The 23,235-nt window shown below is 45.4% G+C and overlaps 1 protein-coding gene across 2 annotated transcripts in view; it reads right to left on the reverse strand.

Moving 5' to 3' along the window:
- The window catches only part of LOC141407972 (SH3 domain and tetratricopeptide repeat-containing protein 1-like), a 217,533-nt gene that overhangs the window by 27,728 nt on the left and 166,570 nt on the right, over window positions 1-23,235 (reverse strand). The gene's annotated exons all lie outside the window — the stretch shown is intronic.

The following is a 23,235-nucleotide window of genomic DNA, read 5'->3' on the forward strand; positions in this document are numbered from 1 at the left end:
AGAACAACCGAGGGAAGCATCAGCAGGCTCCGAATATGTTTGAACCAGAGACGGCAAATAGGCTGCAACCAACTGAAAACACCAGAGATTCACGGTGGCCACCTGAGGGGTTGTGCTCTTAAAAAACAAAAATTAAAAATAAAAAGTAAAAAAGTGAAAAAGGAAGGGGTCAAGAATCCATCAGGTCTGACTGAGACGTGTGTCAGTGACTAACACCTCATATGGCAAAGCACTCCGGTGCGCTTTGGGTCCCCACAGCTTCAGCAGTATTCAAACGCGTGTGCTGAACTAAGACTAAGCCATGGGAATACCCCCAGCAACTCTGCCAGGAGAAACAGCTCACGTGGATTTAGCTAGAAATACTGTTGTCTTTAACAAATTAACACTGAATAAATCCTGACTTATTAGAGCCTGCGAGAATGACATTCTCAATGATAACAGTTATCACGACAATCTCCAAACATCTGCAATCCTGCAAGGAGGAACTGTGACAGCACAGGCCACATGTCCAGAATGCTTCCCAGACTGCCTGTTACAGAATAAAAGAAATGAAAACCCCCTAAGAATGTCTTCACTCACGTTTAGCCAGTTGTTCCTTTGTGTATCTCTGTGCTAAAATGGCCATTCTTCCCCACAGCCTGAAGTCCTATGCTAAAATAAATGAGACTCACATGAAGCCAGAAACGTTCAGATGCGAGGAAACCAACACAAACGAAATGGGCTGGAGAGTGTGGCCAGGAGGATGGTACTTCCCAGGAAGCAATTACTCCATCTCTGCCCACGAAGCAGGCAGCTGTCACTGTCCCCCAGGCCCACGCCAGCCACTCGCAGTAGGTTCTAACCAAACTACCTCCAACAATCAACGTAAATACACCACACAATTGGCTTCTAAAAGGACACCTTGCAACCAACAAGAAACTGTAAGCACAACTTTGAAAAACTGTGCAACTAAAAACCTTGGAGAGGGATAAACACTGCCACATTTTGACTCAAATACTGTTACGTGGTAGCACTGCAATAATTCACTGAAACGAAAGAATGAATGAGGAATATGTTTACATAGGAATCAGGGGAAGCATGACTAATCATTTAAAGAAACAGGTCAAGAAACTGCTAGGTTCAGATGCTACCGTGAGACACTGTCAGGGCCTTAGGCAAATTCACTTCTCTTGGTCGTGTTTCCAGGCTCATCAAAAACCAGCTTTGGACTAGGGAACCTGTTGCTTTCCAACGCCTTCCTTCTGCGATTCCAGCCCAGATTTCAGGACTGCTCTCCCACTTGGTATATGAAAGCGCTTTCAGTGTATAATAGCAAGAGTACATTTCTGTGTTGAATGCGGTTTGGGACCTACTCTATGAGGAACAATATCACCATGTAACTTTAAGCATCATGACAAGGCGCACTCTAGAGAAGGATAACACATAGGATGTGGCCACACGCCTGTGCATGCCTGGCAGGGAGATGGGGAATAAGATGTGGCCACACGCCTGTGCGTTCCTGGCAGGGAGATGGGGAAGTCTCGTGTAGTGAGGCCAGGGGGGCCGGTTGTACCTTGACATCCGCAGTCCACATCAAGTTCACAACGTCCTTCTGACATCAAACCACAGGTATCACATACTTTTCCATCCTTTCCACCCAAGATTAAAATATGCAGAGCATCGTGATAAAGACTCCTCCATCACCAGCATGTTGGCTCTCGTTCTGTAGAATTATATACTTTCAGTGCAAAATGATCCCCAGGCTGCAGCGGCAAGCAAGACTGGCCTCCGTGGGGACAGCAGGCCCTGCAGCAGCCACCACTCCTCTCGCCACAGTCTGATGCAGCTGCAGAGAAGCTGTGGCTGAGGCCATTCACTTTGTGAGAGAACCACACAGGAGGGAAAAGGTAGGGAAGGTAGGGAAGAGGGCAATGTGGGCCTCTGAGTCCAAGCCAAGCCATCGCATCCCCTGTGACTTGCACGTATATGCCCAGATGGTCTGAAGTAACTGAAGAATCACAAAAGAAGTGCAAATGCCCTGCCCCACCTTAACTGATGACATTCCACCACAAAAGAAGTGAAAATGGCCAGTCCTTGCCTTAAGCGATGATATTATCTTGTGAAATTCCTTTTCCTGGCTCATCCTGGCTCAAAAACCTTCCCCACTGAGCACACTGTGACCCCCCCACCACTCCTACCCGCCAGAGAACAACCCCCCTTTGACTGTAATTTTCCTTTACCTACCCAAATCCTATAAAACGGCCCCACCCTTATCTCCCTTCGCTGACTCTCTTTTCGGACTCAGCCTGCCTGCACCCAGGTGATTAAAAAGCTTTACTGCTGACACAAAGTCTGTTTGGTGGTCTCTTCATACGGACGCACATGACAGGCAGGTGCAGAGCCAGGGAAGGACCTGTGATGAGAACAGAAAGGAATTCGCCTCCCTGTATGCACACTCGGATTTTATGACAATGTGGGCAGGGGGCTGAACTGGATGCCTGAGAACATTCCTCCAAGTTCTTTTGCTGATTTTCTAAATATTGATGTAAAATCTGAACTCAGACAAAATTTTTTTAAATCGCTTTAATCAACATCTTTGTCTGGTGCTCAGCATCATGTCCACATGATCATCTAGAAAACCAACTTCTGTTCTAAGGCTCACATCTTCCTATAAAGTCCCAGGGATTTTACAAGGGAATGCACCTCTCATTCGCATCTAGAACACACACAACTACCATTAAAGAAATGCTTAATTTGCTTACACGATTTTTTAAACACCCAGATTTGAAATACAATAGAGAAGATAACTTTTTGATAGTTCCGCTTTTGAACTGCGAACTGCGAACTTCGAGTGGAGAAAATAACCTACCATGATTTCTAACCAGTCAACAACCTGTCTTCCCTGGCTGCAGTAGGAGTAGTGTTTCTGAGCTCTTTCTGGGTTCTTTCTGAAAAAGAACCCAGCTGGTTAGGGGACAGATAATCAGCAGTTGTCAGCGGGCTTCCCGGGTCCCACATCCCCACGTGATACATGGAAGTAAAAAGCTATCAATGACCAAGCATCTGAACGCTTATCCCACCTCCCCATCTGCTTCTTCTGCCACGCAAATTTAAAATTAATAAGGCTGCTATTAGAGAACAGAGTTGGTGCTGCGTCTGTCTTCCTAAAATTATGGATAATTACCAGCCCATAATGGCTTCAAATCAGATTTGAGTAGTCCCTTAGACAGGAAGCTAAAGTGCCTCAGCCCTAAACTGAGAAGAAAACAGAAACTGGAAGGCTTTAGGTTTGATTTTTTCCCCCTTGTTCTAAAGTTGCTGTTCCCAAATCTCCTTCTACTGTCTTGTTTAGAAAATGTATGGGAAACAGGGAATTTAAAGACATTATAGAAATGGACACTTTTTCTAGGTACAAACTTTGTGAACATGATTTTCAGCTGCTGGGCTTTTTCTCCACAAACTGTGAGCCTGGAGTACATTTTCTCCCTCGTGGTTACACATTCAGAGTCAGGGAAGGTGGCTTTAGCAGTAAAGAGGGGACTGCAGTGAGAAGTGACCGGGCACTGAGAAGGGCAGACAGGGACTCTACCTCGGTGGCCTGCAGTGCTCCCGGGCCTCGGCCTTTACTTTTCTATCTGTACAAGGGATCTAAAGGCCCGTGATTCTAGGCCACGACAGCTCTTCATACACACATACGCAAACATCACATGCCTATGTCAAAAGCTGTGACACTTGGCTGATTTCCTGAAGAAGTTATCTTGTATCATTTCTACTCAAGTACTCCACTTCCTTCCAGACAAGTATCTGAGGATGATGGGCTATCCCACAGCAATGTGTGTAACCTCTCCTGCTCACGATCCCTGTTCACACAGCATTTTCCAAAACCATTTGGCGTGAAGTGACAGAAGAAAGAAGAATAAGGTTCTTTCAGCCCATTCATTCATTCATTCAACAAATACTATCTACGTGCCAGGCACTGGTATATCACCAGGGAGATATATATAGATATAGATATAGATATAGATATAGATATAGATATAGATATAGATAGATAGATAGATAGACCTCAGATATAACAGGGAACATATATTTTTGTAGGTGGAGACAGACAACCAAAAAGCATGTTCAAGAGTGATCAATGCTGTAGAGGAAACACACCAGGAAACAGGAAAGAACAATACCCCTAGCCACCCTACACTGGGGTGATGCTAGCGTTACAAAATGGAAACAGCGGCCGGGCGCAGTGGCTCACACTTGTAATCTCAGCTCTTTGGGAGGCTGAGGCAGGCAGATCACCTGAGTTCCAAGATCAGCCTCACCAACACAGCGAAACCCTGCCTCTACTAGAAACACAAAAATTAGCTGGGCATGGTGGCACACGCCTGTAATCCCAGTTACTCAGGAAGCTGAGGCACAAGAATCACTTGCACCTGGGAGGCAGAGGTTGTAGTGAGCCGAGATCGCACGGCTGCACTCCAGCCTGGGCCGAGATCGCACCACTGCACTCCAGCCTGGGTGACAGAGCAAGACTCTGTCTCAAAAAATAAAAAATAAAAATACAATGTAAACAGAGAATAAGATACCAAAAGAAAGAACATGAAAGATTAATTGTAACAAAAGGCTTTGTAAGCTGATACTTTCCTTTCTTGCCCCTTACAAATGGAAAAAAAGGGCGGGTAGGGGGTAGCATCAAAATGATGGTGATGTTTTAAGCTGGCTTCGGGTTTCAGATGTCTGACAGCCACACTCATGTACTTCAAGGAAAAAGCTCTGTAAGCCATCTGGGCAATGGTTTAATGTCTTTTTTTTTTTTTCCAGAGAGTTTTTAAAATACAGGAAAACGTGTGTGTTTCTTTAGCTGCCCTGTGCCTGCACACGTGCAAACTGTGCTAACAGATTTTTCCACGTTTTGCTGAATTTGCCAGCTTGCCATAAACAGGCTTCCATATCTTTTCTTAATTGTCTATAAATAGCACAAACACCCAAAAATGCAAATCAAGACAAGCTGTCCCTTCAACTGCTGCTGCCAATACCACGAGTAACTCCAGTGATAGACTATGTTTAGCCATAATGACCCATTAGCATTCTTTTTCCTCTAAAATGTTGAAAGAATAACATTGAGTGTGCACTCACGAGGTGCCAGGCTCTGAGTTTTATCTCGTTTAGTTCTTGTTGAAATCCTGTAAGATCAGTACCATATTCTCTCATTTTTCATCAGTGAGGAAACTGAGGCCTAGAAAGGCTAAGTAAGTTGTCCATGGTCACAGGTTATTTAGGAACTTTTCTCCAAACTTTCAAAAGTTAACTACTGTCACTATTACAAATGGGTTTCTCTTTGTTTGTTTGTTTTGAAACAGGGTCTTGCTCTGACCAGGCTGGAGTGCAGTGGCGTGATGATGGTTCACTGCAGCCTCGACCTCCCGGGCTCAAGTGATTCTTGCATCTCAGTCTCTCCAGTAGCTGGGATTACAGGCTTGAGCCACCACACTTGGCTAATTTTTTAATTTTCATTTTTTGTAGGGATGGGGTTTCACCATGTTGCCCAGAGACTGGTTCTGAACTCTGGGCTCAAGAGATCCTCCCAGGTCGGCCTCCCAAAGTGCTGGGATTACAGGTGTGAGCCACTGTGCACAGCCCTACAAATGTGACTTATACAAAGTCCGAGCAGTGACAGGAAGAGAACAGAGACTTCAGCGAAGTCTCCTGGCTGTGGCAACACCATATCCCTCCTCCATACCGTCACGTGTCTACACCCACCAAGCTCCTAGACGTTGAAGGCAGCTCAGAGACGAAACAGCAGTAAAGAAAGAGAAGGTGCAGACATGTGTCTTGATTTCAGCGCCAGCGTGCCTCTCTGCCCTGCAGCTGCACAGGCAGAAACCAGGGGCCGGGAGTCTGAGACAGTGCGTTTGGTTCCTGGCAGGTAATCTTTTGGGAGACCATCCCATACAATTAGTGTTACACTTCTCAAAAAGGAAGTGTGACTTTTATAGAAAAATCGCTTCCATTTGGGAGAAAGGTTTAATAAAACCACAAAAGGATAATACATTCATACAACAAATTAAATTCATCCGCCACAAACTGAAATCCCAAAGCTCTCTGGGCTGCTTTTCTGAGCTGAAATTCAACTCCAGTTGAGAAACAGGTCCACTTTCCTAAAAAGATTTCTTTTTCACATGTCTTAAATAAAAATTCCTTTCTCTCACTTGTCATTTTCCAGATTTAATGGCTCTGTTGGCCTTCCTCTCATTTAGGCCATGAGCACTGACTGCATGTCGGCTACGGCCAGGACTCCAAGGGAGGCACCCTGGGGAACACAGATGACCACAGCACAGTGACACCCTCAGGGAACACACACGGGGAAGGCAAGATGATACAATCGCAGCCTTCACACAGAAAAGAACTTGGCATCCATACCCCGTCCCATTTCTAGAAAACAACGATGCTGAGTCAGAAACATTTACCGAACAGCCTGCAGTGTGGAGGCAGCACGAGGGGGTCCATGCGGGGAAGAGCACCTTCAGAAGGGGGCATGCAAACAACCTGGAGGCAGGAGACGCCCCCACGCACAAGGGCCAGCCTGGGGCCCTGCGGAAATGCCCACGCATCTGGGAGGAGGGAAAGAGGACAAGATACTTAAATGCTCCAAAATGAATAGAAACCTCCCAAGAACCTCCTCCGAAATGGGGCAGGGATTTACAAAAGACCCAAGCAAGCATGCGCAGTTACCTGAGCATAGCGCCACGAGAGCGAGCTATCGAGGAAGAAACAGGGTCCCTAGAAGCCTGAGCCTCTACTCCCAGCTCTGTGACTCATTCACCCTATGACCTTGGTGAAGGCTCTTAGCTTCTGCGAGCCACAAGAGAATCATGGGAAAACAGAAGCATATGAAAACAGAGCATATGAAAACTGCTCTTTTTCACAGAACTGCTGAGGGAATAAAATCAGATAATGGATTTTAAAATTCTCTGTGAATTACGAAGCAAAATACAAACATATGAAATCATTCTTACCATTAATAACAGCACTGTAAAATTAAGAGCAGAGTTAAGACTGCAGCACTTTGCAACCCCCGACTCCCCAGAGAAATAGTGAGTCCAGCCGATGTATTCGGGGAACCCCAGTATCTTGGCTTCGAGAGCCTCAAACAGCTCATGAACTCTGACAATATCACTCCAGCCCAGTGCTCATTAAGTTCTCCAAGACAGCCAACTGACAGAAAATACTATAGCTTTTTCAGCTGGGCTTGAAGCGCTGCACGCTCACAGCACAGCTAAACAATGAAGAGGTTTTCTGCCACTAGACTCAAAAGCTGGCTTTTGTAGATTCCCATAGAAAGAACATTCAAGGCCAGGCGTGGCGGCTCACGCCTGTAATCCCAGCACTTTGGGAAGCCGAGGCCGGAGGATCACCTGAGGTCAGAAGTTCAAGAACAGCATGGCCACTATGGCGAAGCCCTGTCTCTACTAAAAATACAAAAATTAGCCAGGCATGCTGATGGACACCTGTAATCCCAGCCACTCGGGAGGCTGAGGCAGGAGAATCGCTTGAACTCAGGAGGCCGAGGTTGCAGTGAGCTGAGATCACGCCACTGCGCTCCAGCCTGGGCGACAAGAGCGAAATTCCATCTCAAAAAAAAAAGAGCATTCTTTTTTGCTGATGTTAAATTTCCTGTGCTTAACACAGAGAAATCATACAACACTGAAATCCTGAAAAACTTATCATAAAAAGCATTTAGTGACTGAAAAGACATTCAATATAATCTGTAACAGTGAGTTCCCCTCCTCTTTCCAGCCAGCTCCACTAACGCTGTGACCCTTAACAATGCTTTCACTAACACAGAGGAAAATTAATAGGACCGCTTACCCCTCTCAGCTGACAGTTAAAGCAGTGCTTCTCCCTGGGCTCACTAAAGATGACCTTTACCCAAAACCAGGCTGCAACGACCCCGTAAATGTTGACTAACAATTTCAAAATTCCCATGTTCTTTGTCCACTCCTAAGGAAGATGAACTAAAGCCAGGTGTCTCCAAGTCAGAACTAACAGAGGCCTTAAACATCAGATGGCCCATCCCCTTCTTTCATAACCGGGGGGATCTAAAGCCAAGATTATGGAAGAAAACAGCCTGTTTAGTAACAAAGCAAAAACCAAAGCCTAGTCACCTAACCTCTGGTCCAGGACTCCTGCAGCAGTCCAGCACCCACAAAGGATGAGTCTCCCTAACCAGAAACTCCGAAATCCACAACTTTTCAGTGCCGACGTGATGCTCAACGAAATGTTCATTGGAGCAGCTCAGACTCTGGATTTTTGAATTCAGGATGCTCAACTAGCAAGTATAATACAAATATTCAAAAATCCAAAAATGTAAAAAAATCTGAGACACTTCTGGTTCCAAGAAGTTTGGATGAGGGATATTCAGCCTGCATTTTTTTTCCCCCCTCTAATGAAGGAAATTAAAAATGAGGCCCGAGCAAAGCCATTCAATCCATACTAAAGCCATTCAATAGTTTAATTAGTACCCATTGAAAGTTAAGTGCTACCCACAGATATTTAAAAGGATGAATTCATACATGCCCATAATCCCAGAATTTGGAAGGCCAAGGCGGGAGGATCACCTGATGTCAGGAGTTCAAGACCAGCCCAGCCAGCATGGTGAAACTCCATCTCTACTAAAAATGCAAAAATTAGCCGGGCCTGGTGGCTCACACCTGTAATCCCAGCTACTCGGGAGGCTGAGACACGAGAATCGCTTGAACCTGGGGGGAGCATGTTGCAGTGAGCCAAGATCACACCACTGTACTCCAGCCTGGACGACAGAGCAAGACTCTGTCTCAAAAAAAAAAAAAAAAAAAAAATTAATTTAAATTGTGTTTTCACATGGAGCGCATGTTCCCAGAACACAAGCCCTGCCCTATGCTCCAAGGGCACACAGGGTGCCCCTTTATCTTAATACTCACCATATTCTATGGCAGCCGTTGGCACATGTCTGTACATCACACTAGACTTCCTGCGCATGAGGCAGGGATCATATATTATTACCTCTCTGTCCCCAATGTCTGGCCTAGAAGACACTCAGTAAATGATTACTGAACTAAGTCAGTTACTAAGACATTTTAAACTTGTATTAACAAAATTGATTTAATAAGTTTGCCAATGCAGCGTTCATACCACACAGCTTAAATCTCAACCTGCAGATTTATCTTGTGTTCTGCTAGATTATCACCTATTAACATTCAGGAGGCACCTAGTGTGTGCTAGGCATTACTAATTGCTAGGGACCTAGCAGTGACAAAACAAAATTCGTTGTTTAAAGAGAAGTTCTAGTGAAAAGAGGAATAGAAGGAACAGGCTAGATTGATGAGAGAGCTAAGAAAAGGACAGGCTGCCATGGGAAGCACCTGGTCTTGTCTGGATGGTACACAGTTAACGAAGTCTGAGTGCTTCGTACAGCGTAAGATCATCTCCTCCAAAGAAGCTAATGAAGCTTTGATTCCCCAGTACCACAAGTCACCACAAAGGTGCGCACAGCCACATGCTTAGTGTAGGAAGTGAAACCAAACAAACAAAGTACCAACTTCCAGAGGCAACGGTCCAATTATGAAATCTTCTGGCTACGTTCAATTGAAATTCAAGGTATTCAAGAGGCCAATATTTAAGTGATAAATTAACTCAATCACTTAAAACTAGTCTTTGGTTCAAGAGGTAAGGGTATACTACCTTTTACAAATTTATTAGCTCTTAATATTTACATTTAAATATGATGATGACGGTGTAATAATAACTTCACTGATAGTTTCTATGTGTTAGGCACCAAACTAAGCACTTTACACACACATTTGCACAATCCTATGAGATGATAATGACCCCTTGTCATCCCATTTCACAGATGAAAGTCAAGTTTACATAAGCTTAAAAACTTGCCCCAAATGACATAGCTAGTTAGCAAAACCCAGGCAGCCTGACTCCGTAGGCCTTGCTTAAAGAAGTAATATTTATAAACTGTCCAGCACAGCGGTGGTACAAACAAGAGTTTAATAAATGCCTAACGAGCACTTCATACCCAAAATCATTTCCTGCCAATCAAACGAGACTTACTCTGGTTCTGCAGAACCAACTGTCAAATTATTGTTCCATGAAGAAAAGGTGGAATGGGTAGAGGTCACAACAGAGTGAATAACTGGTAAATATACTTCATGGCAGGTAGTAACAGGATGTGGCATTTAGGCTATTTCCACATTGGTTTGCATAACACTTTTTTTCACAGTTCTAAAGCACAAGAGCCATTTTAAGCTGGTGAAAGCATAAGGCATGTCTACGATCCAGGACTCCAATTCACTGTGGATCAGTGGATCTCAACCTTTACGGTATATCAGAACCACCTGGAGGATTTTAACAGCACTATAGCTGCCCAGGCTCCATTCCTGCAGATTCTATTTCAACTGGTTGGGAGTAAGCAACGCATGCTTTTTTCACAGCCCCCCAGATGCAGCTAGGTTTGCAAACCACTGTCCAAGACGCTCTCACATTTCCGCTCAGTTCAACACACACTCGCTGAGATTCTAAGCACTACGAATCGGGCTAAGTTAACAAGTCAGGCTCCACTCCCTAATAATATTGGCAAAGAAACCAATATCAGAGATTTATTCCAGTCCAAACCAAATAAATTGCCAGGTGAAAAAAATCCCCTGGTATAGTTTGTCATACAAAACAACTTCCTGTATCTTCCCAGTCAGTAGCCTAGGGACTGACTCTGAGCGATGAGAATTCAGAACCAGGGGAAAATGCCAGTCTGAGGCATCTGCCACACTCCTAGCACACCCCCAAAAGTGCCCAGCTACACTTCACATCCACTGTCCTAACAGGGGTCAAAATAGAGAAGAGCAGTGCAATACAGAAAACAGAGCCTGCTGGACATCAAAAGGCTGGGGAATTCCAGTCCTAGCCCTGCTACCAATCAGTCTGGTCACTTCTCTCTGGTCTTGGTGTGGCCAACAGTTACGCGAGAGGGTGAGGCATAAAAACACAGATGTTAGGCAACCTCCAGCATCCAAAATACAGAGAAATTAAAAAGCATTAAGGTGATATCAAGGAATGTATGCCATCAACCAGAAAAGTAACTGAAGTATTCCTTTTCCCTTTTCTTTTTTTGAGACGGAGTCTCGCTCTGTCACCCAGGCTGGAGTGCAGTGGCCAGATCTCAGCTCACTGCAAGCTCCGCCTCCTGGGTTCACGCCATTCTCCAGCCTCAGCCTCCTGAGTACCTGGGACTACAGGCGCCCACCACCTCGCCCGTCTAGTTTTTTGTATTTTTTAGTAGAGACGGGGTTTTACCGTGTTAGCCAGGATGGTCTCGATCTCCTGACCTCGTGATCCACCCGTCTCGGCCTCCCAAAGTGCTGGGATTACAGGCTTGAGCCGCCGCGCCCGGCCCCCGCTTTTCCCATTCTTAAGAAATCAAAAGTGGAAGCAGAAAATTGAGCAATCAGCCTACCAAGTTGACTGGGGCAACAAAATACACTCACGGATTCTGCTCATAACAGCGGGGGTGACAAACCAACAGGAGAACGGCAGAGCGTCCCTCTCTCCTCTGTCCACCCATGCCACGAGCCCGTGAGTGCGTCCACATGCAGCGCCCAGTCTCCTGTTCCACTGACGCCAGTGTCCACTCACCGCAAGCCTACCATGTGCCACATGTGCTATGATGCTCCCTCATCTCATCACCATAGACATCCCTGCTGGAGGTGAGTATGTGACAGACGAAAATCACGGAGGCCTAGGGAGGTTGAGACCAGCATTCCCACTGCGGTGAGGGCGTGCTTCAGAGGGGACTCCACGGCTGGGCCCTCCATGCCGCTCTCCTCAGTGATCACTCCCAGACCAGAGCAGCCAGGGTGGATTGTCTTCCTCTCACTATTTTCAGCCCCTTGGCTGACCCAGTATTCCCCCAGAAAGCTATGGAGTCCTGCCAGCTCTGAGGCCACAAAGCCATAAACGCACGGGACACACAGCCCATCTGTCTCTAACGGGTCTTTTACTTGTCATGCTGGTCATTTCTAAGAGCAGATGGGTTAAGAAAGACTTGGCAAGTTACCATGAAATGACCCCTCCGCTCCTCCTCCCTGGGGGAAGGCTGACTACCGAGCAGTCAGGCCGGCTTTCTGTCCCCAAGGAGCCAGAGAAAATCTCACCAAATATAGGCAGGAGACAGCGGCCTCCTTCCTACAGCTGGAGTGGGGAAGGGTCCTCTCGGGCCTTTCAAACTGCATGAGAACCAAACTGTGAGCTGTACTGACCCGGGCCTCGCCCATGTTGCAGGCATGTACAACACAGGCTCTCAGTGGTATCATCAGGCAGAACTACGAATGTACTTTCCATTGTTTTCATACAATGATTCCAGAACCGCTATCCACACAGCTCCACTTCTCACACATACGACGTGCTTCACGGATTACACAGCATGTTCACCATGCCCCTCATCCGCTCCTCCCAGCAGCCTTGTGTGATCCCTTGAGTATGCTTCCTCATCTCCATTTCTTAAGAAATGGAGTTTCTGAGGTTATGAAACCAAAACTTTCCCAAGAACATCCAGCTAGAATTAGAACCAGGATATGAGGGCTTCTGATTCTAGAACCAGTATTTGTGCCACTGTTCCACATGGGCCCCTCCAGGGATTTCTGCCTGATCTTAAAATGCAGACAGCAAATCCGTCTCTCTAGAGTCCTGGGGTTCCCAATACACAAGAAGTCAAACTTCTAACAGAAAGCTTGTACTTATTTGGAAGGCTACCTGGGATATTTCTTTTAAGTTAGTTTGTTCATGTTTTGGAAAGATTGTTCCAATGGCAATGCAGGGAATGAAGTGTAGAAAGGATTCCATGATGAGGCAGAGAAACAATTCGGTGGCTCTTACAACAGTCCAAATGAGGCATGAGGCGCAACCAGAAAGGACGGAGGGAAAATGCATTGGAAAGCAATGCAAAATGAAGCCCACTCAGACCCAGGATGGAAAAAAGGAGATTAAGCATGATGGTGGTTTCTAGTTTGAAAGACTGATGAACAAGGATGTCACTAACTACTGCAGAGTGGTATCTGGGGCCTGGGTGCACCAGTTTGTTTAACCATTCACCTGCTGAGCAGTCTCTGGGCTGTTTCCAGTTTCTAGCCTTTATAAATAATGCTGCTATGAACAGATACATAGAGGCTTTTGTGTGAACATAAGTCTTCATTTCTCTGGGATAACCGCCCATGAATGTGAGTGCTGCATCCTACGGCAATTGCACGTTTATTTTTAAAGAAACTGTCAAACTGTTTTTCAGAATGGCTGTACCATCTTCCATTCCCACCAGCCAAGTGTAAGTGATCCCGTTTCCCCGCATCCTCACCAGCATTGGTCTTGTTACTACTTTTTATTTTAGCCATTCTGACACTTGTATAGTGACTTGGCTTTAGTGTGCATTTTTCTGATGGCTGATGACGTTGAACATCTTTTCATGTGCTTATATGTTATCTGAAATGTCTCTTCTGGTCTTTTATTCATTTTCAAAGTAGATGGTTTGGTTTCACTGCTGAATTTTGATCGTTCTTTATAAATTATAAATATGAGTCCTTTATCAGACATGTGGTTTGCAAATAGTTTCTCCCAGTCTCTAGCTCCTCTTTTCATGTTTATTTTGCATTTTACATTTTGGTCCATGATCCATTTTGAGTTAATTTTTGTACGAGGTATAAGGTTTAGATCAGAGTTCAGGTTTTTTTCCTATGAATAATCAGGTAGCCAGTAATTTTTTTTAAGAGACAAGGTTTCACTCTGTCACCCAGGCTGGAATGCAATGACAAGATCAGAGCTCACTGCAGCCTCGACTCCTGGGCTCAAGTTATCCTCCTGCCTCAGCCTCCTGGAGTAGCTGGGACCATAGGCAGGTGCCACCATGCCCAGTTAATTTTTTTAGTTTTTGTAGAGACAGGGTCTTGTACCATGTTACCCAGGCTGGTGTGGAACTCCTAGGCTCAAGTCATCATCCCACTTATATGGGGCCAGGCAGTGGCACATGCCTGTAATCACCGCACTTTGGGAGGATGAAGCAGGAGAATCACTTGAACCCAGGAATTCCAGACCAGCCTGAGCAACAGAGGGAGGCCCTGTCTCTGCAAAAAATTTTAAACATTAGCTGGGCATGGTGTTGTACACCTGAGGTCCCAGCTACTTGGGAGGCTCAGGTGGGAGGATCTCTCAAACCCGTGAGGCTGAGGCTGCAGTGAGCCATGATCACACCACTACACTCCAGCCTGGGAGACAGTGAGACCCTGTCTCAAAAAAAAAAAAAAAAAAAAAAAAAAAGCTAGAGCATCGCCCATGTTAAAGACAGGTATTGTCTTTTTGAAAATTTATTACTGTTATATAATGGACATGTAAAATGTCCAGTTTGAAAGTCTGAAAATATATAAGTCTAAGTATTCTTACCTTAAAATTCTGATTCCTATCTAAGATATCACATACTGTTTACATAAGTATCACAATGTCTGGACAACAACTAAAAATGTGTACGAGGGAGAAAAATGAGCATGTATGCCTATTAATTAAGGTACATTTCCCCCTTATTACATAAACAAGTCATCACTGCAAACCCCTGTGACTGTATCCAAAGCAAGCCTACAGTTTTACTTCTCTGTATTATAAAATGCAAGGCTAAAATTCAAATACTCTACATTTCCTGAAGCCAAGGGTAGTTTACTTAAAATAAATGCCTAGGGTCTATATCAAAAACATGAAAAAGCTAGCTACTTCATAGCCATTCCAATCTAAGTTCAGCTTTTTCTTTTTTAATTGACATGTAATTGTGTCCTGTACATATGTATGGAGTACCCATAGTGATGTTATAATACATGTAATGTATGTGATCAGCGTAATTAGCATATCCACCATCTCAAACATTTATCATTTCTTCGTGTTGGTAACGTTCAATGCCCTTCCTCCAATTATCTGGAACTATATATTCTTTTTTTTTTTTTTTTTTTTTTTTTTTTGAGACAAAGTGTCGCTTTGTTACCCAGGCTGGAGTGCAGTGGTGCGATCTCGGCTTGCTCACTGTAGCATCCGCCCCCCGGGTGCCAGTGGTTCTCATGCCTCAGCCTCCCGAGTAGCTGGGATTACGGGCGCCCGCCACTGCACCCGGCAAATTTTTGTATTTTTTAGTAGAGGTGGGGTTTCACCACATTGACCAGGCTGGTCTTGAACTCCTGGCCTCAAGTGATCCACCCACCTCAGCCACCCAACAGTGCTGAGATTACAGGTGTGATCCACTGCGCCCAGATAATTTTTGTGTTTTTAGTAGAGACGGGGTTTCACCATGTTGGCCAGGCTGGTTTCAAACTCCTGACATCAGGTGATCTGCCTGCCTCGGCCTACCAAAGTGCTGGGATATCAGCGTGTGCCCCGCGCCCAGCCAGCTGCTCTAGCTTACATTCCCCTACAGTGTGTAAGAGCTCCCTTGTCTCCATATCCTCGCCAGCACTTGTTATTTTTTGTCTTTTTGATAATACCCATCCTAACAGGTGACATGATACCTCACTGCAGTTTTGATTTGCATTTCTCTGATTATAAGTGATACTGAGCATTTTTTTCACATATTTTTTGGCCATTTGTATGTCTTCTTTCAAGAAATGTCTGTTCGGTTGGGTATGGTCACACAAACTTGTAAGCCTAGCACTCAGAACGCTAAGGTAGGAGGACAGCTTGAGCCTAGACCAGGCTAGGCAGCATAGCAAAACCCTAGCTCAAAAAAAAAAAAAAAAAAAGGAAGAAGAAGAAGAAGAAGAAAGAAGAAAGAAGAAAGAAGAAGAAAGAAGAAAGAAGAAAGAAGAAAGAAGAAGAAGAAGAAGAAGAAGAAGAAGAAGAAGAAGAAGAAGAAGAAGAAGAAGAAAGAAGAAAGAAGAAAGAAGAAAGAAGAAAGAAGAAAGAAGAAAGAAGAAGAAGAAGAAGGAGGAGGAAGAAGGAAGAAGGAAGAAGGAAGAAGGAAGAAGGAAGAAGAAAGAAGAAAGAAGAAAGAAGAAGAAAGAAGAAAGAAGAAAGAAGAAAGAAGAAAGAAGAAAGAAGAAAGAAGAAAGAAGAAAGAAGAAGAAGAAGAAGAAGAAGAAGAAGAAGAAGAAGAAGAAGAAGAAGAAGAAGAAGAAGAAGAAGAAGAAGAAGAAGAAAGAAATATCTGTGTCTATTCAGCTTTTTGACCTCCAAAAATTAACAGCCCATTTTGGAATTGGATGACCTGTCTGATTCAGAGACAATCTGTGTTTGGTTCTACTCTGCTACTTCCTATGTGACTTTGGGAAGTTCCCTTAACCACTTTGAGCTCAACTTCCCCAATATTAACCAGGAATAAGTACCACCTACCTCTGCTGGTTAACGCTGAGGACTGAAAGGAGAACCTCCACAACGCCACTTGACAATGCCGCCTGGCGGAACCCCCTCAATGCGGGACTGCTAGGATCATCTGAAGCCAAGTACAACCTTCCTTTCCACTTTCCCAGGCTCACTCTACATACGATTAGCAAGGAATAGCGAATAAAGGAAACCAAAATAATTGCTTCATTTTTAATAAGAAATTTTTTAAAAGTGGGGGTGGTGGAAAAGTAGGAGGGAGAGGAGGGGAAGGAAAAGCAGCCAGTCACAAGTTCTAGTCCAGGGCTCATCCCCGGCCTCCTGACTCAGGTAATCACCAGTCCCCACCTCCTGGGGAGGGGTACTTTCTCGGCTGGCTTCAGCCACATGGAAGGCACTGCCACAGGTGTTCAGAAACCAGGAGCACCTTGAAATGGGCAATGTGCTTTGGGTAGCAATTTCCCTAAAGAAACCACGGCACAAAAGTGACCCACATAGGAGGCACCAACGGCTGTAAATACTTGGTGGCAAAAACTGATGTCATACCTTCTGTACAGGAGACACACACCCAAATACAACTTGCCAAAATAGCAGAGACAAAAATACAGCAGACATCCAGTGCCATTCTGTTACAGAAATATTTATATCCCAAAGCCAGGGACCTCTCTGGAACACTGTCTTTATTTCCACGTTTCATGGAAGATGTTTGAGTGCACTCACCGGTGTCTCAACAAACTTCCAGCCCCTGCTCTAAACCCTGTGGCTCCTCAGCAAAACCCAAAAACAAGTACCAGTTTTCCCTCCAAATGGGAAATTTCCTGACCTAGCGAAACCAGCATCAAAACCACTTATGAGATAGCTGATTCCAGGCGAAGCCCTCTAGTCCAGGATGACTCCCCTCCTGCAGGAGCGGGAAGGGTGGGCACAGCACTGGCCTGCCAGACCACATCTCCAGGCAGTTTGAAACCATGGCTGCTCAGGTGAGCCATGACAAAAATCAAAACCAAGTATCTCTGAAAAGTATGTATGTCAAGAACCAGACCTCGGACCAGACTCAGCAGAAATGAATGTTGCAAGGCTTGTTCAGACACCTCCTCTCCATGCCCCCTCTCCCCGGGACCTCCCTCCTTTCACTACGGGCCCAGGGCCAATGGACCGCTCCCTTTACCTCTAGTCCAGTGCAATTTCAGGCTGTACCAGACCCTGAAATGTATTCACTGAATGCACTATTTCTTGAAATGATCGTAAATCACCTGACTACAACAACAATTGTTTTAAAAGTGTTCTCTCTCTCTCTCGGGAATCGTGCCATGAGTTTAAGCAAGCAGCTTTGCTTCTCTCTACTGCAATTCTATCATTTGCAAAATGTTAACAATTACTGTGTTCACCCATAGCATTATTGTAAAAAGCCTTAAGACCCACTTATGTAGCCTGCCTGGAACACGGCAAACGTCCACTGAAGGTGAGTTATCTGTAGCTATTATTACCTAGCACTCCAGCGAACAAAAGGAGTCGATCAGGTCTCATTGTATCACCATGAAAGGATGTCCACGTAGACTGCAGAGTGGGAGTGGGGGGGACTCAATGTTTATCAGGTACTATTTTGTTTTTTACAAAGTGTACATATACATTTGTAGGTACACTGGAAAAGTTCTGGAAGGAAATACACCCAGTGTTAATAGTGACTACCCCAAAGACACATTCATCCAAACACACAACAGAAAAACACTTTCTTTCTGTCTTCCATATCATTTGAACTATTTTCAATAAGCATCTATGGCTTTTGTAAAGTTTTTGAAAGGAATTTATTGCAATTTTTTCTGGAGAAACAAGCAGGAGCATGAAAAAAGTGGAAACAGAAGGTAAAATGGAATGGGACTCAGTGGAATGGAGTCCAAGCCAGGCTCAGCAGGCACACGAACCACACACCTCTCACTACAACTCAACACCAGCTCTCTCTTCTCTTGGTCCAATGGCCCAAGACTTAGAGATAAAATGTCTATTGTGATCACATCAATCACACCAAGGAGCTTGGAACCACCCTTCCAAACTCCTGTGGTTCTGTGTACCTGCCCGGGGCTGTTAGCTTTCCTCTTGTGTCTTCGGCTGGCCTGTAGCCCCCTAGTGGTGGAAATGCACCCTGACACTTAGCCATCATCCCCGCAACACTCAGCACCGCAGAGACCAGGGCAGTGATGCCCACTCGGACTGTGATTCTACTTATAAAGCAAAGGACCAGGGGCCAGATGCGACTTGTCTGTGGTAACTCACCAGCTGTTGCTTGAACCAGAACAAAGCCAGGTCTCCTGATGCCCAGAAAAGAGCTAGTGCCTGTTCCGCTAGAAACGTGGTGAAAATGTTTTGCTTGCTGTGAAAAGATGCACTACTGGAGAAGATGGGTGCAACTTCCCATGGAGCCGCTCGGCCCAGATCACCAGGCAACAGGGCTGCCGGATGAGACACTCGGCCCAGATCACCAGGAAACACGGCTGCCAGATGAGACACTCGGCCCAGATCACCAGGAAACATGGCTGCCGGATGAGACACTTGGCCCAGATCACCAGGAAACAGGGCTGCCGGATGAGACACTCGGCCCAGATCACTAGGAAACAAGGCTGCCGGATGAGACACTCGGCCCAGATCCCCGGAAGCAGGGCTGCCGGATGAGACATGGGGCCCAGATCACCCGGAAACAGGGCTGCTGGATGAGACACTCGGCCCAGGTCACCAGGACACAGGGCTGCCGGATGAGACACTCGGCCCAGATCACCCGGAAACAGGGCTGCCGGATGAGACTCTCGGCCCAGATCACCCGGACACAGGGCTGCCGGATGAGACACTAAGCCCAGGTCACCCGGACACAGGGCTGCCGGATGAGACACTAAGCCCGTCCACCGGAAAGGAAATCTGGCTGGGCAGTGCAGGGAAATTCACACAGGTTACCCTGGCCTAACAGCAGCAACAACATGAACAAAGCAAAAAATACCTGACTGGAAAGTCGTAGCCTGGCTAGCAAATTCGAAACAGAGCCACAATCCTAGCAGCACACATCACTGCAACACAGAGCTTCCATCAGTGTGTGCACACTTCAATTAGAAATGTAAAATGTCCATGTTTTTGGAACAAGGGGGCTATTTGTGTGTGTGTGTGATGTTAAACAAAACAGCTCAGAAGAAACTGTTGGCAAGGAAATAGAAGTAGGCACCCTTATACGTTGACAGTGAGATAACGGTATGGCCCTAACGGAAGGGAATCCAGGAACACCCATCAACATTTAAAATGCGCAGAACCCTGGATCCCACAATTCCATTTCTAGCAAAGCATCTTATGAACATATTCACGTAAATATGCAAGAATTATCTACAACTCAGCATTGATTAATCCAAATGGCTGGGAACAACCTAAATACTTACCAGTGGGGAACTGGTGGAGAACAGTGTTTATCTTATGCCAACATCTATGTTTTTAAAAAGAAGACACATACGCTGGGCACAGTGGCTCACGCGTGTAATCCCAGCACTGAGAGGCTGAGACAGGTGGATCATGAAGCCAAGATATCCAGACCATCCTGACCAACATGATGAAACCCCGTCTCTACTAAAAATACAAAAATTATCTGGGTGTGGTGGTGCACGCCTGCAGTCCCAGCTACTCAGGAGGTTGAGGGAGGAGAATCGCTTGAACCCGGGAGGTGGAGGTTGCAGCGAGCTGAGATCATGCCAGCCTGGTGACAGAGCAAGACTCTGTCTTGGAAAAACAAACAAACAAAAACTGGCAACAGTGGTCACAGGGCGGTGATGGGAGTAGGACTTCCTTTCACTCTCCAGGACCTTTTGAATGCCGCTCATATTACATATTCAAACTATATGACTACAGTAAATATTTTCAAAGTAACTATGAAAAACTGGGGGAATAATAATATCTAACACACAGGACTGCTGTATAAAGGATGAAAAACATTAAGCACTATCAGAGTTCAAAGGAAGCAAGATTAATTCTAGCTTGGATGTCAGAGCGAGGATCATGTAAAGGAAGTATTTCAAGTCTTGAAGGAGGGAGAAGATTTAAAGAGGCAGAAGTGTGAAGAAGATGTCCCAGATGGAGATAAGAACACAGGTGAAGAAGATGAAGAGATGAGAAGGTATAAATTCTAAGTGCAGTTTTCAGGCTGGGCTTCAGAACAGGGCTTAGGCAACAAGCTGGAGTGCAAGGCTGATGGTGGGAATGGAAACACTGAAACCCAAACTTGCATATCACGCCCAGATCATGAGCCTTGAATGCCAAGCCAGGGAACCCGTCCTCGATCATAACAACAAAAAAGTCACTGGGCCGGGTGCGGCGGCTCATGCCTGTAATCCAGTGCTTTGAGAGGCTGAGGCGAGAGGACTGCTTGAGGCCAGGAGTTTGAAACCACTCTGGACAACACAGCAAGACTCTGTCCTTACAAAAAATTTAAAAATTAGCTAGGCAGGATAGCAAACCTGTAGTCCCAGCTACTCAGGAGGCTGAGGCGGGAGGATCACTTGACCCCAGGAATTTAGGGTTACAGTGAGTTGTGATGGCACCTGCATTCCAGCCTGAGCAACAGAGCAAGGGCATGTCTCAAAAATCAAATAAAATGAAATTAAATCACTAAAAGTTTGTATAGACATAAAGTATAAAATCATACCATATATGATTTAATCCAGATATATAATATAAATTAGAGGGGGAAAAGAGAAATTAGGAAGCTATTATAAGAAGACAAAACTCAACTAAGACATGTGCAAAGGCCCTGGGCTCACAGCGCTATCTTTATATAAAGGAATGAACTACCACATTTATTTTCATGGCATCACCAACTTAAATACAGACTACATTATTCTGGAACCATCTCTGCATCAGTCAAATCAGATGGCCATAATACCATAGGCAAATACCATAAAAAAACACCATAGGCTGTGTGGTTTAAACATTAGTTTATTTGTCCAAGATCAAGGTGTCGGCCAACTCAGTTCTGGGACAGGGACCTCTTCCTGGCTTGCAGACAGCCACCTTTCTTCTTGTTTCCTCACACCAGGGCAGTGGGAGCTCTCTGCTTTCTCCTCTTCTTTTCTTTTTTGAGACAGAGTCTCGCTCTGTTACCAGGCTGGAGTGCAGTGGCACAATCTCAACTCACTGCAACCTCTGACTCCCTGGTTCAAGTAACTCTCCTGCCTCAGCCTCCCGAGTAGCTGGGATTACAGGCACGTGCCACCACAACCAACTAATTTTTGTATTTTTAGTAGAAACAGGGTTTCAGGATGGTCTCAATCTCCTGACCTCGTGATCTGCCCACCTTGGCCTCCGAAAGTGCTGGGATTACAGGTGTGAGCCACCACACCTGGCCTGGTTTCTCTTCTTCTAAGGACACTAATCCTGTCAGACCAGGGCCCACGCTCATGACCTCATCTAACCCTAATCACCTCCCAAAGGTCCTATCCCCTAATACCGTCACACTGGCAGTTAGGGCTCCAGTACAAGAATCTGGGGGAGACATAAACATTCAGTTTATAGCAAGGTCTTTTCAATCCTGTTGAAAAAACAACCAACTGAGTAGGCGAAGAAGTACCTTATATGTAAGCAAGTCAGGATTTTTCATATTTCTGCTAACACATTAAAGTCAATTTAAAATGTCTGATAACAAGAGTCAGAAGCAGAGATAAATGGAAGTTACTTACTCTGCATTTTAGGCCCACATTGAGCTGTCTTTCAACGACATTGTGGCACAAAGAACATTACTTTCTATTCCTGGTTTTGCCACCAAAAAAGCTGGAACATTTCCCTGTATTTCTATTTATCTCTAAAATCACTGGGCTGACCTAGAAGACCTCCAAGGTCCCTTCCATTCACAAACTCCACAAATAACTTCCTACAAACAGAGGCTACACAAATAAACTACACTGACGAGGGGGAAAGCTAACACTAGCAAACAATGAGATGCACACAAGACAAGACGTATAGAGAACTGGGTCAACCACAAACTGGTGGACGATGAGCCGGCAGGGGATAAAAACACATTCCCTAACGATGGAAAGAGAGGCAGTGGCGCCGAGGTATTATTGTTGAAGATTTCCTGTTTTAAATCTTCAAGATAAATGGCCCAATTGTTTATATTCATTCTGATTAAATGTGAACGTGAAAACTTCCTCCGGGGGACACAGACATCTAAAAAGTTCCCAATGTATCCAATCCGTCATTTGATATTTTTAATGACAAGAAAAATGAGGGACTGAATATACAAACAGACCATGCCTGATCATATGTATAAAGACAGAACTCAGACCACAACCTGCAGCTGCCCACCCAGGAAACCAATCCCCTATCTACAGTCAACAGCCAGGAGGCCAGCCAGGCTAGCACATCAGACAGGAAGCCAGACTGCTCTCTCTCCACAACCCAGAAACTAAACCACAACTCTGTCCCACGTGGCCAGGACTTGACTCAAAACTAACAGCCACCCTAATTTTGGCCCCTGTTTCCCAGGTAGGATCATTCAGAGAAAGCCAAATACGCCCCTAACCAATCACATAGGACACCCCGCTTCTGCACAGCCACGTCCAGCCCCCACAACAGCCGCCACTGGGAGCCGTTCTTTTCCATCTTGAAGCTTCCCCGCTCCTCATCTGCCACTCACTTGCATGTCAGTCTCTGCCACACGCAAGTGACGGTGCCGACTCCCTTACCACAGCAGCTCTGAGAAAGTCGCCTCTGCCTGTCTCATGTGGGCGGCCTTCCTTTATTTCCCCCAAAGAGTAAGTCTTAAATGAGGGGCTTCTCTCTATATGGCCAAGCTATGGCAGATTCCAAGCCTGGAAAGACCATACACCCCTCAGGTCCTCTTTCCACAAAACACAGCTTCCTTGA

This window comes from Macaca fascicularis, chromosome 11 (assembly GCF_037993035.2).
Source record: "Macaca fascicularis isolate 582-1 chromosome 11, T2T-MFA8v1.1".
Lineage (NCBI taxonomy): Eukaryota > Metazoa > Chordata > Mammalia > Primates > Cercopithecidae > Macaca > Macaca fascicularis.